At 45.0% G+C, this 13,447-nt stretch overlaps 1 protein-coding gene across 1 annotated transcript in view; it reads right to left on the bottom strand.

Annotated features, from left to right (window-relative positions):
- LOC126345189 (uncharacterized) overlaps window positions 1-12,339 on the bottom strand; it is a 78,170-nt gene extending 65,831 nt beyond the window's left edge. Inside the window, exon 1 of the transcript XR_007565164.1 lies at window positions 11,613-12,339. The gene's annotated coding sequence lies outside the window, so the exon portion shown is untranslated. The remainder of the gene's footprint in view (window positions 1-11,612) is intronic.
- Window positions 12,340-13,447: the final 1,108 nt, after the last annotated feature.

The raw sequence follows: 13,447 nt of genomic DNA, 5'->3' as shown, positions 1-13,447 counted from the left end.
AACAAGAGATGGTACTGATCCCCCGTGGTACACAAAACAAGTGAGACCATTGTTGCCGAAACAACGGAAGAATATGCCAAATTAAAAATAACGCAAAGTCTCTAAGATTGGCGAAGTTTTACAGAATCTCGAAATTCAGCGCCGTCTTCAATGCCAGATGTTTTTAATAGTTTCCGTAACGAAACTATCTCAAAATCTGGCAGAAAGCCCAAAGAGATGGTGGTCGTATGTAAAGTACACCAGCAGCAAGACTCCATCAGTACCTTCACTGTGCGATAATGGTGACGTTACAGCTTCCTTCACAAAAGAAAACTAAGTAAATATTCCAGAATTCGAATCATGAACTACCAACATTAGCAACTTAGAAGTAGCGGAGCAACTTAAAACAATAAATGCCTCCGTTCCAGATTGTATACCAGGTATACCAACCAGGTTCCTTTCAGAGTATGCTGATAAAATAGATGTATACTTAGCAACCCTATGCAACTCCCGCTCATAGAAAGATCCGATCCAAGGCCTGGAAAGTTGCACAGGACACGCCAATACTCGAAGTAGAAGTAATCTGCTGAATTGGAGACCATATCGCTAACGTAAATTTGGAGTAGGATTATGGAAAATATACTATATTCGAACGCTATGAATTATCTCGAAGAACACGATTTATTGAAAAATGGCCATTATGGACTCAGGAAAGATCGTTCTTATGAAACAACAACAACAACAACCTCATTCTCAAGAAGTAATGAGTGCTACCGACAGGGGACATCTAATTGATTCATTATTTTTAGATTTCCAGAGGGTTCTCGACACCATTGCTCACAAGCGACTTCTAATCAAACTGTATGTGTACATCGTATCGCCTCTGTTGTTGGATTCGTGTTTTCGTGTCAGAAAGATCACAGTTCTAAGTAATTGAGGGAGTCATCGAATGTAACAAATGTAGGCCTAATATCTGACATTCCTCGTGGATGTGTTTTAATTCCCCTGCTTTTTCTGGTGTACATAAAAGATGACATTTTCCACACCACGAGAATCATCTCATTTTTGTGTCTGTGTAACGAAAACTTTAACCTAGGAGAAACTGTGCAGCCGACTTAGACTGTTTGCAGATGACGATGCCATGTACCGCTTATAAACTCATCTGATGATCAAAACAAATTGCAAAATAATTCAGACATGATGTCTGTATATTGTTCAAAGTGGTAGTTGACGTTAAATAACTAATTCATATAAATACTAGAAGAAATCCGCTAAATACGATTACAAGGTAAAACACACAAATCTGACGGCTGTAAATTCATCTAAACACCTAGAGATTAAAATTACGAATAACTTAAACTGGTATGATTATGTAGATAAAGTTGTGCAGAAAGAGAACCAACGAGTGCGATTTAGGCAGGACACTCAGAAATGCAACAGGTCTACTAAACAGACTGCTCATACTACGTATTTCCGCCTTCTGATTGCCGCGCAGTGTGGGATCTGCATTAGAGAGGATTGATGGAGGACAGAAAGTTCAGAGGAGGACAGTTCGTTTTGTATTATAACGAAATAAGGTGTGTGTGTGTGTGTGTTTGAGGTTTACGGGCGCTAAACAGCGTGGTCATCAGCGCCCAAGCGCATAGAAACAGGAACACAGGCGGTGAAGGGACGAAGACGGACGCCGAACAAGGAGAACGGCTAAAAGACACAGGCCTGATGCAGTTCCAAATGCGCACATACAGAGGCAAAACAAGAGGAGAAGAAACACACTAAAAAAGGAAAGGAAACACAAGGAAAAGAGAACAGATACCGAAGTGAAACAAGGAGGTAATCGTGACTGGCGGACCTCTTACCTAAAAACTGGGTGAGCCAGTCACCCAGCAGCACATTAAAACCTTCTCCCTAAAATCCGAGGCAACAGATTGGACAGGACACAAAACCGTAAAACCTCAACCACAGTCGCTGCGTCGTCTTGCAAAATAGAGGGCAAATCCGGTGGCAAGGAAACCACCGCCCTCTGGTCAGAGAATAAAAGACAGTCAAGTAAAATGTGGCGGACAGTAATCTGGACGCCACAAGCACTGCAGATTGGGGGGTCCTCCCGCCGGAGTAAAAAACCATGCGTGAAGGGACTGTGTCCAATGCGGAGGCGAGTGAGGAGAACCTCATCCCGCCTGTATGACTGGTAGGACGTACGCCATGGTCGCGTAGTGGCCTTTACCAGACGCAGCTTATTGTCAGAAACTGCCAACCACTCCTCTTCCCATTGATGCATAACACGAAAACGCAAAAGGGAGGTTACAGCATGGAGGGGGACGGCACATTCAACAACGTGAGGGAGGGAACATGCATCTTTGGCAGCCACATCCGCCAGTTCGTTGCCCCTAATACCCACGTGCCCCGGCACCCAGCAGAAAGAAACCTCCTTCCCCTGCCGTTGCAGGTGGAGTAGGGCATCATGGATGTTCTGGACGACCGTATCCGCTGGGTACAAGTGTTGAATGGTCTGAAGGGCACTCAGGGAGTCAGAACAGATGAGGAACTTAATACTGGGAACACATCTCATCTGCTCCAATGCCCGCAGTATTGCAAACAATTCGGCATCGAGGATGGTAAACACCGCAGGAAGCCGTAACTTGACGACTCGATCAGGGAAAACAACAGCACAACCAACAGTGTCCCCCTGTTTAGAGCCATCTGTGAATACAGGTACATGGTCCGGATGCTGGTTTAAAATATCGTAAAACAAGGAGGTAAAAACAAACGCCGGAGTGCAGTTCCTCCGGTTCTCCGACAAGTCTAAGAGGACGCTGGGCCTCTGGAGCAACCAGGGAGGCAGGCGAGTAAAACCTTGTCGTTGGGGGGCCACACGCTCCACACCAAGGGACTCAAGCAAATGCTTGGCACGAATCCCAAATGGTTTTGTTGCCCTGGGACGACTGGAAAAAGAGACGTTCCATAGGCGGTCGGGCAACGGTAGGGTACGCAGGGGAGGTAGGACAGGCAAGGAAATGACACACCCGTCGCACCATGAGGAGTTTCCGCCGGATGGCGAGCGGCGGTTCCCCTGCCTCAGCACACAGGCTGGGGATGGGACTGGTACGGAAGGCACCAGTGGCCAGCCTGATACCCTCATGGTGTACTGCGTCAAGGATCTTCAGATACGAAGGCCTTGCTGACCCATACACGGTGCAAGCATAGTCAAGACGCGATCGGACGAAAGCCCTATAAAACTGCAGCAGACGCGCCCGATCTGCTCCCCAGGACCGATGGCTCAGACACTTCAAAATATTCAGTGCCTTCAGGGCCCGCACCTTGAGGTCTTTAAGGTGAGGCAACCACGACAACTTGGAATCAAAAGTGAGGCCCAGGAACCTCACAGTGTCTCTAAAAGGAAGAACGGTGTCCCTCAGACGCAATTCAGGGGAGGTAAAAAGACGCCGAGAACGATTAAAATGAACACACACAGATTTGTCTGCAGAAAAGGTAAAACCCGTCTTTGCAGTCCATGCCTCTAAGCGCTTTATCGTAAGCTGTAACTGCCGACTAGCACTGACAAGACTGGAGGAAGAACAGAAAACAGCAAAATCGTCCACAAACAAGGAGCATTGGGCAGGACTCCGGATAGTGGACGTGATACTGTTAATAGCAACGGCAAAGAGGGTGACACTTAAAACGCTGCCCTGAGGAACACCATTCTCCTGCACGTACAAATCCGATAGCACATTACCAACCCGATACCGAAAGAGGCGGTGAGAAAGAAAGGACCGAATGAAGATGGGGAGACGGCCACGAAAGCCCCACTCATGGAGTTGATTGAGGATAAGGCGGCGCCAAGTAGTGTCATACGCCTTATTAATGTCAAAGAAGACCCCTAGACAATGCTGGTTACGTAGAAAGGCCTGCTGGATGGCGGCCTCAAGCAGGGTCAAGTTGTCTATAGTGGAACGACATCTCCGAAAGCCACACTGAGAGGGGCTAAGGAGCTGCCTGGTCTCGAGCAGCCAAACCAGGCGGCGGTTGACCATGCGTTCCAACGTCTTCCCGACACAGCTCGTCAAGGCAATACTCCGATAACTACTGGGATGCGTTCGGTCCTTCCCTGGTTTGAGGAGGGGAATCAAAATTGCCTCCCTCCACGAGTCAGGGTACGTGCCAGATAACCATATCATATTGAAACAGTTCAGGAGAACTTCCTTGGATGGCAGCGACAGGTGCCGCAGCATGCTGTACCGGATTTGATCATGACCAGGCGCAGTATCATGAGCCACAGACAGCGCAGAATCCAGTTCCCACATTGTGAAGGGGCAGTTATAGGGTTCAGAATTTAGAGACCGGAAGTCCAAATGACCCCTTTCGACGGCAGTGCGGTAGCGGCAGAAATCTGGATCACAGTTAATAGTGGCGGTAGATTCCGCAAAATGCATGGCCAGTGTCTGGGCAATGTCTCTCGACGCCGTGAGGAGACATCCCTGATGCAGCAATGCCGTGACAGGTAGCTGGCTGAGTTTCCCGGAAATCCTCCTGATGGCTTCCCATACTTTCGTAGAACTAGTGGAGCGAGAGATGGAATTCAAGAACGATTGCCATGACCGTCGTTTGCTCTCTTTAATCACCCGCCGCGCTCTGGCCCTTGCCACTCGAAAGGCCGCAAGATTGTCAGCTGAGGGACGGCACTTGAAGCGGCGCAGTGCTGCACGGCGGGCGCGGATGGCTGAGTGGCACTCAGTGGTCCACCAAGGGACAGGACGCCTCTTGGGATGACCGGATGACCGTGGGATGGACAATTCAGCAGCATGAGAGATCACGGCTGCAACATGGTCTACCCATTCGTGGACGCTGGCACGGTGTTCCAAAACAGCCAGTTGGCTGAAAAGTGTCCAGTCAGCTCTGCAAAGGTGCCACCGGGGCGGCACTGGTAATGCCACAGCCTCATCCAGGAGGCGAATCCAGAGGGGGAAGTGGTCACTAGAATGGAGGTCAGCTGCAGCCTCCCACAGAGCAGAATCCGCGAGTGCTGGAGAGCAAAAGGAAAGGTCAATAGCAGATGACGATCCGGAAGCAGTACAGAAATGAGTGGGAGCACCAGAGTTGAGGAGGCACAGTTCTTCAGACATCATGACGCTTTCCAGAATGCGACCCCTGGGGCAAGTAGTCGGAGAGCCCCATAAGACATTATGAGCGTTGAAGTCCCCCAGAAGAAGAAACGGGCGAGGGAGTTGGCTAAGAAGGTCCATGAGAGCCTCAGTGTCTATCGCATCCGGAGGTGGTAAATAAACAGAACAGACTGTGAGCCTCCGACCCACAAGAATGTCAACTGCAACTGCTTGCAAGTCGGTGACGAGAGGGAGCTCAGATGAGGGGTGCACGTCACCGACAAAAACCGCAACACCACCCTTTGCCCTTTGCCCCGTCAGATCATCTTTTCGATATACGGTATAGCCGCGTAAAGAAGGAGAATCAGTGGCCCGAAAATGTGTCTCTTGGAGACATAAGCACAAGGGGCACTCTCGTATGAGGAGTTGTAATTCGGCCACATGCGTCCTGAAACCATTCAGGTTCCACTGTAATATGGGAGCCAGTGATCAGGGTGGTTGAACTTTCACCCTGCCTCTGTGCTTTGGAGGAGAGACCGTACTGGCCGGAGATTTATTCCTGGGGCGAGAAGATCGCCCCCGGTCGACATCAATGTCCATAAGATCCGATGACGACCCACGGGAGATGTCAGACAGTACGATGGCATCATCATCGGACCGACGCTGACTAGTCTCCTCAGGTGGCAGAACCTTCATCTTCTGAGGCTTTGTCTTGGGGGGCTTGGAATGCAGAGCCTTGTCAACAGTTGGAGGTAGACTCGCCTGGGCAGAAGGCGCCATATGGGGGGAGGCTGGAAGTACCTCAATGTCAGCAACCACGGCCTTGTCCGATGTAGCGGGGAGAGCCGCAGATTGCAAAACAACCGCAGCAGCACAAGTGCACTGGCAAGCGCAGGTTTTAGTGCTAACACTAGCAAACTCCGTTTGTGTAGCAACAGTGGCCAGTTGTACCGGTTTTTTGAGAGCGGAAGCGAAAGATGTGGAAAACACAGGAGGTTGCATGGCCTTAAAGATCTTCTTGGCCTCACCATACGAAATAAGGTGGAGAGCGCCACAAACATGATACAAGAATCGGGATGGCAATCATTAAAACAAAGATGTTTTTCTTTGCGAAAGGATCTCCTCATGTAATTTCAAACAACAGGTTTCTCCTCCGAATGTGGGAATATTTTGTTGGCCTCTCTATACACAGGAAAAAATGATCATTTAATAAAATAAATCAGAGCTTGAACGGAAAGATTTAAGTGCTCGTTTTTCCGTCGCCGTTCGAGAGTGGGAAGGTAGACAAATAGCTTGATGGTGGTTCGATGAACTCTGACAGACGCTTAATTGTGAATTGCAGAGTAAACATCTGGATGTAGAAGTAGAAAACTTACAACTGTGTAGCTGGATTATGCTTTGGATGTCTTGCATAAAGGTCGACTGACTGTGTCACGGAATGGAACTTTGAAATATTCTACAATGCAGTGCATTTCAGTTGGTAGACAAGCCGTGAACGGAGCGGGACAGATCGTCAATGTGAATCATTGAAGAAAAAAAAAAAGAAGGAAAGCGGAGAAGAACGTTGTCTGCTAAAATCGGAAGTTAGCCTATTTTCGCCGCAGTCACTGATATTACCTAGTAGTGGAATTTGTTGAGTCTTTTTAATCTATTTTTGCTCTGATTTCATGGAAGTTTGCGAACATTCCATAGTGACGCATCACTTGACAATGGCCAAGGGGTACCCGGCCGCAAGCTCGTGAGTTTTTAACCACTTGATACGCCTGGGAACTCGAAAAAATTTTATTAGAAGAATACAACTCAAAAATTTGAGCAGAGTGCTGCTTACATGACATATGTGCAAAGCTTTCCCAAACTCCTTAGGTCCAGAAATAAAGATGTTATTACAGAGCGCATATGCCACGGGAAATCCGGGAAAAACCCAGGAGTTTTTTATCAGGAAGAAAACCAGCAAAAATCCGGGATTTTTTTTTAGAATTCCGGGAATTTTTCATTGTTCTAGTTTTCAGCTAAATTTTTGTAATTTTGACTGGTAAGAACTGACACTGTTACAAAGAACTTTACCGTATCCAGCCACTGCAGAACAATGCTGCGGCCATCAAACATAAACGAGACAAAAAATCAAATTAAAACTGAAGGTGCCCAAAGGAAATGCGCCATTTACAACAACGAAACACAATGCACACACAAGCGTCTGCCAACAGCAAAACATGTCAAAGCCTTTAGGACGAAGACTATGCAATTCTTCATAACAACAAACTGCTTCCGATGGGCATGACTTCATAACTGTTCGCAATAAGGTCGCCTGAACAGTTGCCAGCGGGCTCATGGCCATGCGCATTTCAGTTGCGTGTGAGCATTACCTTCTCCCGCTTTTGTGTGGCTGTTGGCTGTATCAGCAGTAGCAGACAAGAAGCCAGATGCTACCCGGAAACATTTTTCTGGCGCGCCCAAGCTGCCAGATTCGCACGTTCGCAGAGTAGCCTGAGTAGTTTCCACGTGCCCAGTTTCTACTTTAAGTGATTTTGCTGTTTACTCTTCACTTACGGCTTTCACGTCAAATGAAAACAAAACAGAATTCTGTGGCCGGAAGCAATCAAGTGAATTAAACTACAATCACATAATTACGGAAGGCTAAAATTTGTTGTTACTTTCAGTTTCCTGATTTTATTTCCACGTTTTTGGCAGTCAATCATTAATCGTCTTGCAGAACAACAAAGTTATTTTTGTCGATTTGCCAAAGAAATTTGCCTTTTATTAGTCTTTCTCGCAGAGGCTTGAAAAAGTGTTTCATTCCACACCATTGGCCAATTTCAACTGTGTGCTTAATTTCAAATGCACGTTTACATCTTTCAGCACATATGGCATTATGCCGTAATAAACAACCAAAGCCGGCCGCGGTGGTCTCACGGTTCTAGGCGCGCAGTCCAGAACCGCGCGACTGCTACGGTCGCAGGTTCTAATCCTGCCTCGGGCATGGATGTGTGTAATGTCCTTAGGTTAGTTAGGCTTAAAAAGTTCTAGGGGACTGATGACCAAAGATGTTAAGTCCCAAGAGCTCAGAGTCATTTTTTGAAACAACGAAACATGAGAATACAGTACTGATACTGCAAGAAAATTTGCATCCAGGAAACCACACAGAAAAGCTTTGTTGATCTGGACATACGAATGTCCACATTAAGGCAAATTATGCATTTTAGTATGATTTACAAAATTCCGATGTTGTCTGAGTATCATCTGATGTTCTTTATGACGTAATGTAAGCTCTCTTAACGCTATGCAAGATCTCTTAATGCTATATACGTGCAAAGATACGGGCTTCCGAAGTCATCGTAGTTGCGCACTCACAGAAACGCCGGTTTTCAGGTGCTCTGACTAATGCTGAAACGAATTGTAACAGGTCGCGAGAACATATTGCGAATGAGGGATTGAAAAGTGTTACTTTCAAAGTAAATTTCATTTTATGCAAGATGAATCATGTTGCGTGTGAGAACGTCCTTTGAATTTCTTAAATCACAGCTTAACTCTTTGAAGGCCAGTCACTTAGAAGAAGACCAGACATTTACGTCATTATTTAAAATTTTACTGGCACATTTGAGTAATGTATCTTAAAGTTTAACGCACGAAAAAGAGCCTAATATTATATGTGAAAGTTTAGCTTCTCTTGCAGCTACACTGTGTATATTAATTTAAAACTTTTAACTTTTACTGTGTGAGTGTTTTGCGATAGGCTGACTACATTACGTGCGCTATGCTCTGAAGCTCTGCTATCATCGGCTGGCGAGATCACGTGACACGAGCTATGACTAATTTACAAAAGTGCATCGTAAACTATATGTCAATGCTTCGGAAGATGACGTACTGTGTTTGGTTGAACTCTAATATCTACTTTCGTTATACGAAAATATGCAACATACATGTTGCTGTACAGTGAAGATATTTCCAAAAAGAGTCTTCTTTTTCCAAGCGTGTTCGTTTTCTGAAGTATCTGAAAGCTCTTCGCCGGTGTATGACACATTAACCATTTAAAGGAATGGTAAGTTTGACAATCCTGAGGGAAAATTTGCGCCACTTAAACAAGGAAAACTTTTTTTCACCTGGGAGAAAGTATTTTTGACCGGGAAATCCGAGAATTTTTGGTTCTTTGCCAGTGTATAAATCCTGCATTAGGTTAAAAGTGGAAAGGTACATTTCTGGCCTACTTCTCGACTTAATGACGTATGATACTTTTCCAGTACATGGGCTAAGCCGTGCCTTGATGGCAATGAAATCTTTATTTTCAAAAAATAGTTCAAATGGCTCTAAGCTCTATGGAACTTAACATCTGTGGTCATCAGTCCCCTAGAACTTAGAACCACTTAAACCTAACTAACCTAAGGACATCACACACATCCATACCCGAGGCAGGATTCGAACCTGCGTCCGTTGCGGTCATGCGGTTCCAGACTGAAGCGCCTAGAACCGCAAGGCCACACCGGCCGCCTATGAGCTAATCTTTTTCATATACTTCTATGTAGGTTCTTATTGGAACGAAGTATTTAATAATGGAATTCCACAATTCAGAGACTTAACACTTCCATGGTCCTATTACTAAAACATATTGCAGTTGGCCGTTATTGGAAACACGTGATGACGTTAAAGTAAACAAGTCCAGTGGTGACAAAGAGAGCGCATCGCACTGTCAACCCTTTCATGTCAGTTGTGCATATACTATCAATCTCGACTGCGCGCTGGCTCACGATAAGTCAACCGAAGCGCCCTTACACTCAGGCCTAATAATATTGTGGTCAACTAACACAATCTTCAGAGATTAGCGCTTCACCTCAACAGTGAGCTATAAAAGACCGTCATTGTAAGCTATAAGATTATAGGCTTTCCTGCTATAACTACTCTAGCTGTTGTTTGTATCTTAAAATAGGGCACTAGAAATACCGTATTCCTTGTGCAAAACACTATAGCTTGAACAAACAAGGAGAGGCCAATCTGGGACGAACTTGGGGCTACTAGTGGGGGGCCACTGAAAAGCAACTCCTGCAAAGAGGCTTAGATCACAACGCTTCTGTTTTTGAAAAAAAAAAAAAAAACACAAGATGAAAGGCCATGACTCTGGGCCAGGTGGACTTTTTAGAAGAGTCTCAAATAAGGAAGTTGTATTCACACATCATGCCTGCAGCTTAACAGTTTCCAGGATTTAGATCCATTGCATATACACTTGACAAAGATAAGGACGTACTAACTGCAGCTTCAGTCAAGTGGTACATGAATTGCGTTCAAGTCACAAAGTTCCAAGAGTGGGTTCCGATTGCACTTCTTACAATGTATGTCGCAGTTCTCTTTAGCAAGAGTATGGAAACTGTCACCAAATTTATATATTATTTTAAATAAATGCTATTGCAAAGAAGAGGAAGAAAGTGATCAGCTATTATGTGTCTACTTTCCCTGTTCCTATGATGCATACCACCTGACACACTGAGCTTTCCAAGACACGGAAAAAACGGTCAGTGTTCGAGAAACAGGAGGGGGAGGGGGAAATGACGCAGCACTTTTGGTTTCTCTTTTCATCTTCACTCTCCCCAAAACGGACAATATGTTTCAATATATTCTGCATTATAGTGCTAAGAACTGAAGAAAAAAGAATTGGGAGAAGTTAGATTTGAACCCATGCACATCAAAGTTGCCTGTGATCAGGAACGCCTTACAAAACGTAGCTGCCGCCACACTCAGCAAGAGCACTCCCACCTCCTCCTCATAATACGTACCTGAAACTGATAGAAATAATTCTTCCATTTCTTGGAAACCATTAGGTTGCATACCTCAAATAAAAATAAATTTCATAAATTTCGAGGGTTCTAACGATTCGACCTTGTCCGAGGTGGATCATGTATCATGAATGTGACAAATTTTTTCGGAAGCAGAAACTTAGTGACAAACACTGTAACAGGAGTCACTTCCAAGTGACCCCTAACTAAAACGTCGACGTTAGGCGAAATGGTGGCTCGCAGTATCTCTCCTCTTCTTGTAAGTTACTCATATCGACATTAAATTTTCCAGGAAATATCCATTCATGAATCACTGATTTTAAGCTTTTTCATTTCTTAATTACTTGTAGGTGTATAAGTACTTAAAACTGCAATATTATTAATAGTTATTAAAAGCAAGAACTAACAAGTATCACACTCTGTACAAGTACAATTTCCTATTGTGAAAGTGCGACCTGTCTTAGTAACGAGGTGGCATGTCATTCCTAAATGACAACAAATAAATAATAATTTTTTGAGAATATGACATAAAATCTGTGCTATGATATTACATTCTCCTTTAACACTAAAAATTTTAAGTACCACCAAGTTTGAAGATAACTGTCAAACGAGAATGTCCGAAAAAAGTATCGTAGCTGCACTGTTCACACTCTGTTCGCCACAATGTCGAGCGAACGAAGCATATACGAAGCAGCCACAAGCACTGAAAGTAAGTGTCACTAACTGACAAACAAAAATTCCTAAACAGTAAAGAATTTATGTTATTTTGTGTTACCTGAGAATCCTAGGTTACGTGCAACGAACAGGTCAGCGTCACACTGCGTGCCAGGTGAGTTACTTGCTGTGGTGCCCAATTCAAGGAACCGCGAGTTTCCGCTGACAGGAAATGCCACGGCCCTCTGCGGTTGCCCCGACAACTATCGCACCGAATGTTTCACTTGCAGTCGCTGCCTGGCGTGTGTGCGTCATTTATGGAAAAAAAAATTCTTTTCGGTTTCTAAACCATTACTTGATCATCAGATCTTGAATTCTCATAATTCGACTGAAAGCTTTTCGTTTATGCATTTTCATATTCCCAGACCTCTTCATAAGATGCAGAAGTTTACAACACGTTTGCAGCTATTGCTTCGACACCTGCATTTATACTGTACACACCACATGAAAGTGCGTGGCTGAAGGCACTTTTCACGTTAATGTTGCTTCCCGTTTCACTCACGTTTTGCGCAGTATGTTTCACAGTTGCTGTTATAGGCTTCTACGGATAGTAGGGGGGACATAATAGATACGGGATGCAGGTCTAGAAACGTACCGTCTGGATATAAAATAAGTTTGAAGACTGGATCACTTTCAAATCTTGGTACACACACAGCGGAGACAAATGAGCTCCGACCTTTGTGCTCTGCAGGACTGGCTCGATTCTGTGACTCTGCTGTTCGTTGCACAAGTTGTGCCGGCGACGCATGCTTCCACACTCACGGTCCACAAACACTGGTGAGCGGCCATGGAACGCAACAGTCAACCCTCTTAGTCGTGAACGTACCAATTTCTCTCACATGTTGTAGTCGGACGAAAATGGTATGCGATGGACTAATGTGATCCGGAAAATGTTCTCGATACACACGTCGGTGTTGCTCTGCAATAGCGTACCGTACCGTGAAGCGGGAAATTTGAAAATGATCGGATCTCCAAACTTATTTTATATCCAAACAGTATATTTCCGGACATAACTGTTCCCGAAAGAACAGATACCATTGATGACCGCGCAGCTTCTCTAGAATAAATGATAATTAATCGAAACCTCAGCTGCCGCCAGGTGTTGTTGATTTACCTCAGTGACGACAGCTGAAAATGTGTGCCCCGACCGGGACTCGAACCCGGGATCTCCTGCTTACAGAGCAGACGCTCTATCCATCTGAGACACCGAGGACACAAATGAATAGCGCGACTGGAGGGACTTATCCCTTGCACGCTTCCCGTGAGACCCACTTTCCCAACTGTAGCTGTAGAGAAGCTGCACTGTCATCAATGGTATCTGTTCTTTCGGGAATAGTTACTATCTTCATATACATACTTAAAGGCTACCCGGCCATTGACCTTCGCATGTGCGAATGCGCACAGGTTGCCCGAACCCTTACGGGAATCGTCACCTTAGTTGGCGCGAGTAATGAGTGGATGGGCAAATATGTATTAGGAACACTAAGAATGTAGATTGTGGTCAATTAGACCCAGAAAAAGGCCGCTGCAACCGTGGCCGAAACGTTCGTTTTTCTCCAGCAGCAGCAGCTTTTTTTTTTTTTTTTTTTTTTTTTTTAACGTTATCACTCGGTACCATACCCAGAACGCTGTTTCGTTCTAAATAGGTAATTCTGTTGGGACTCAGAATACATTGTAGAACTCAACTACAGATAAAACTGACTGACAGAGCACAATAGTTCTTCGAGTCAGTTTTGCTACCTTCTCTTTTGATGAGTGTTACCTGTTCTGTTTCATAAGTGTGGCCTTTGCTTACTTCTAATCACTGGAAACAGCTCCCCAAGAATGTGCAGTAAATTAGGGTTAAATGTGTCAAGAGAGCAGTTAATTCACTTTCAAATTCGGTACAGAAACTTA

Source organism: Schistocerca gregaria, chromosome 1 (genome assembly GCF_023897955.1).
Source record: "Schistocerca gregaria isolate iqSchGreg1 chromosome 1, iqSchGreg1.2, whole genome shotgun sequence".
In the NCBI taxonomy this organism is placed as follows: domain Eukaryota; kingdom Metazoa; phylum Arthropoda; class Insecta; order Orthoptera; family Acrididae; genus Schistocerca; species Schistocerca gregaria.
This window is presented reverse-complemented; position numbering and strand designations above follow the sequence as displayed.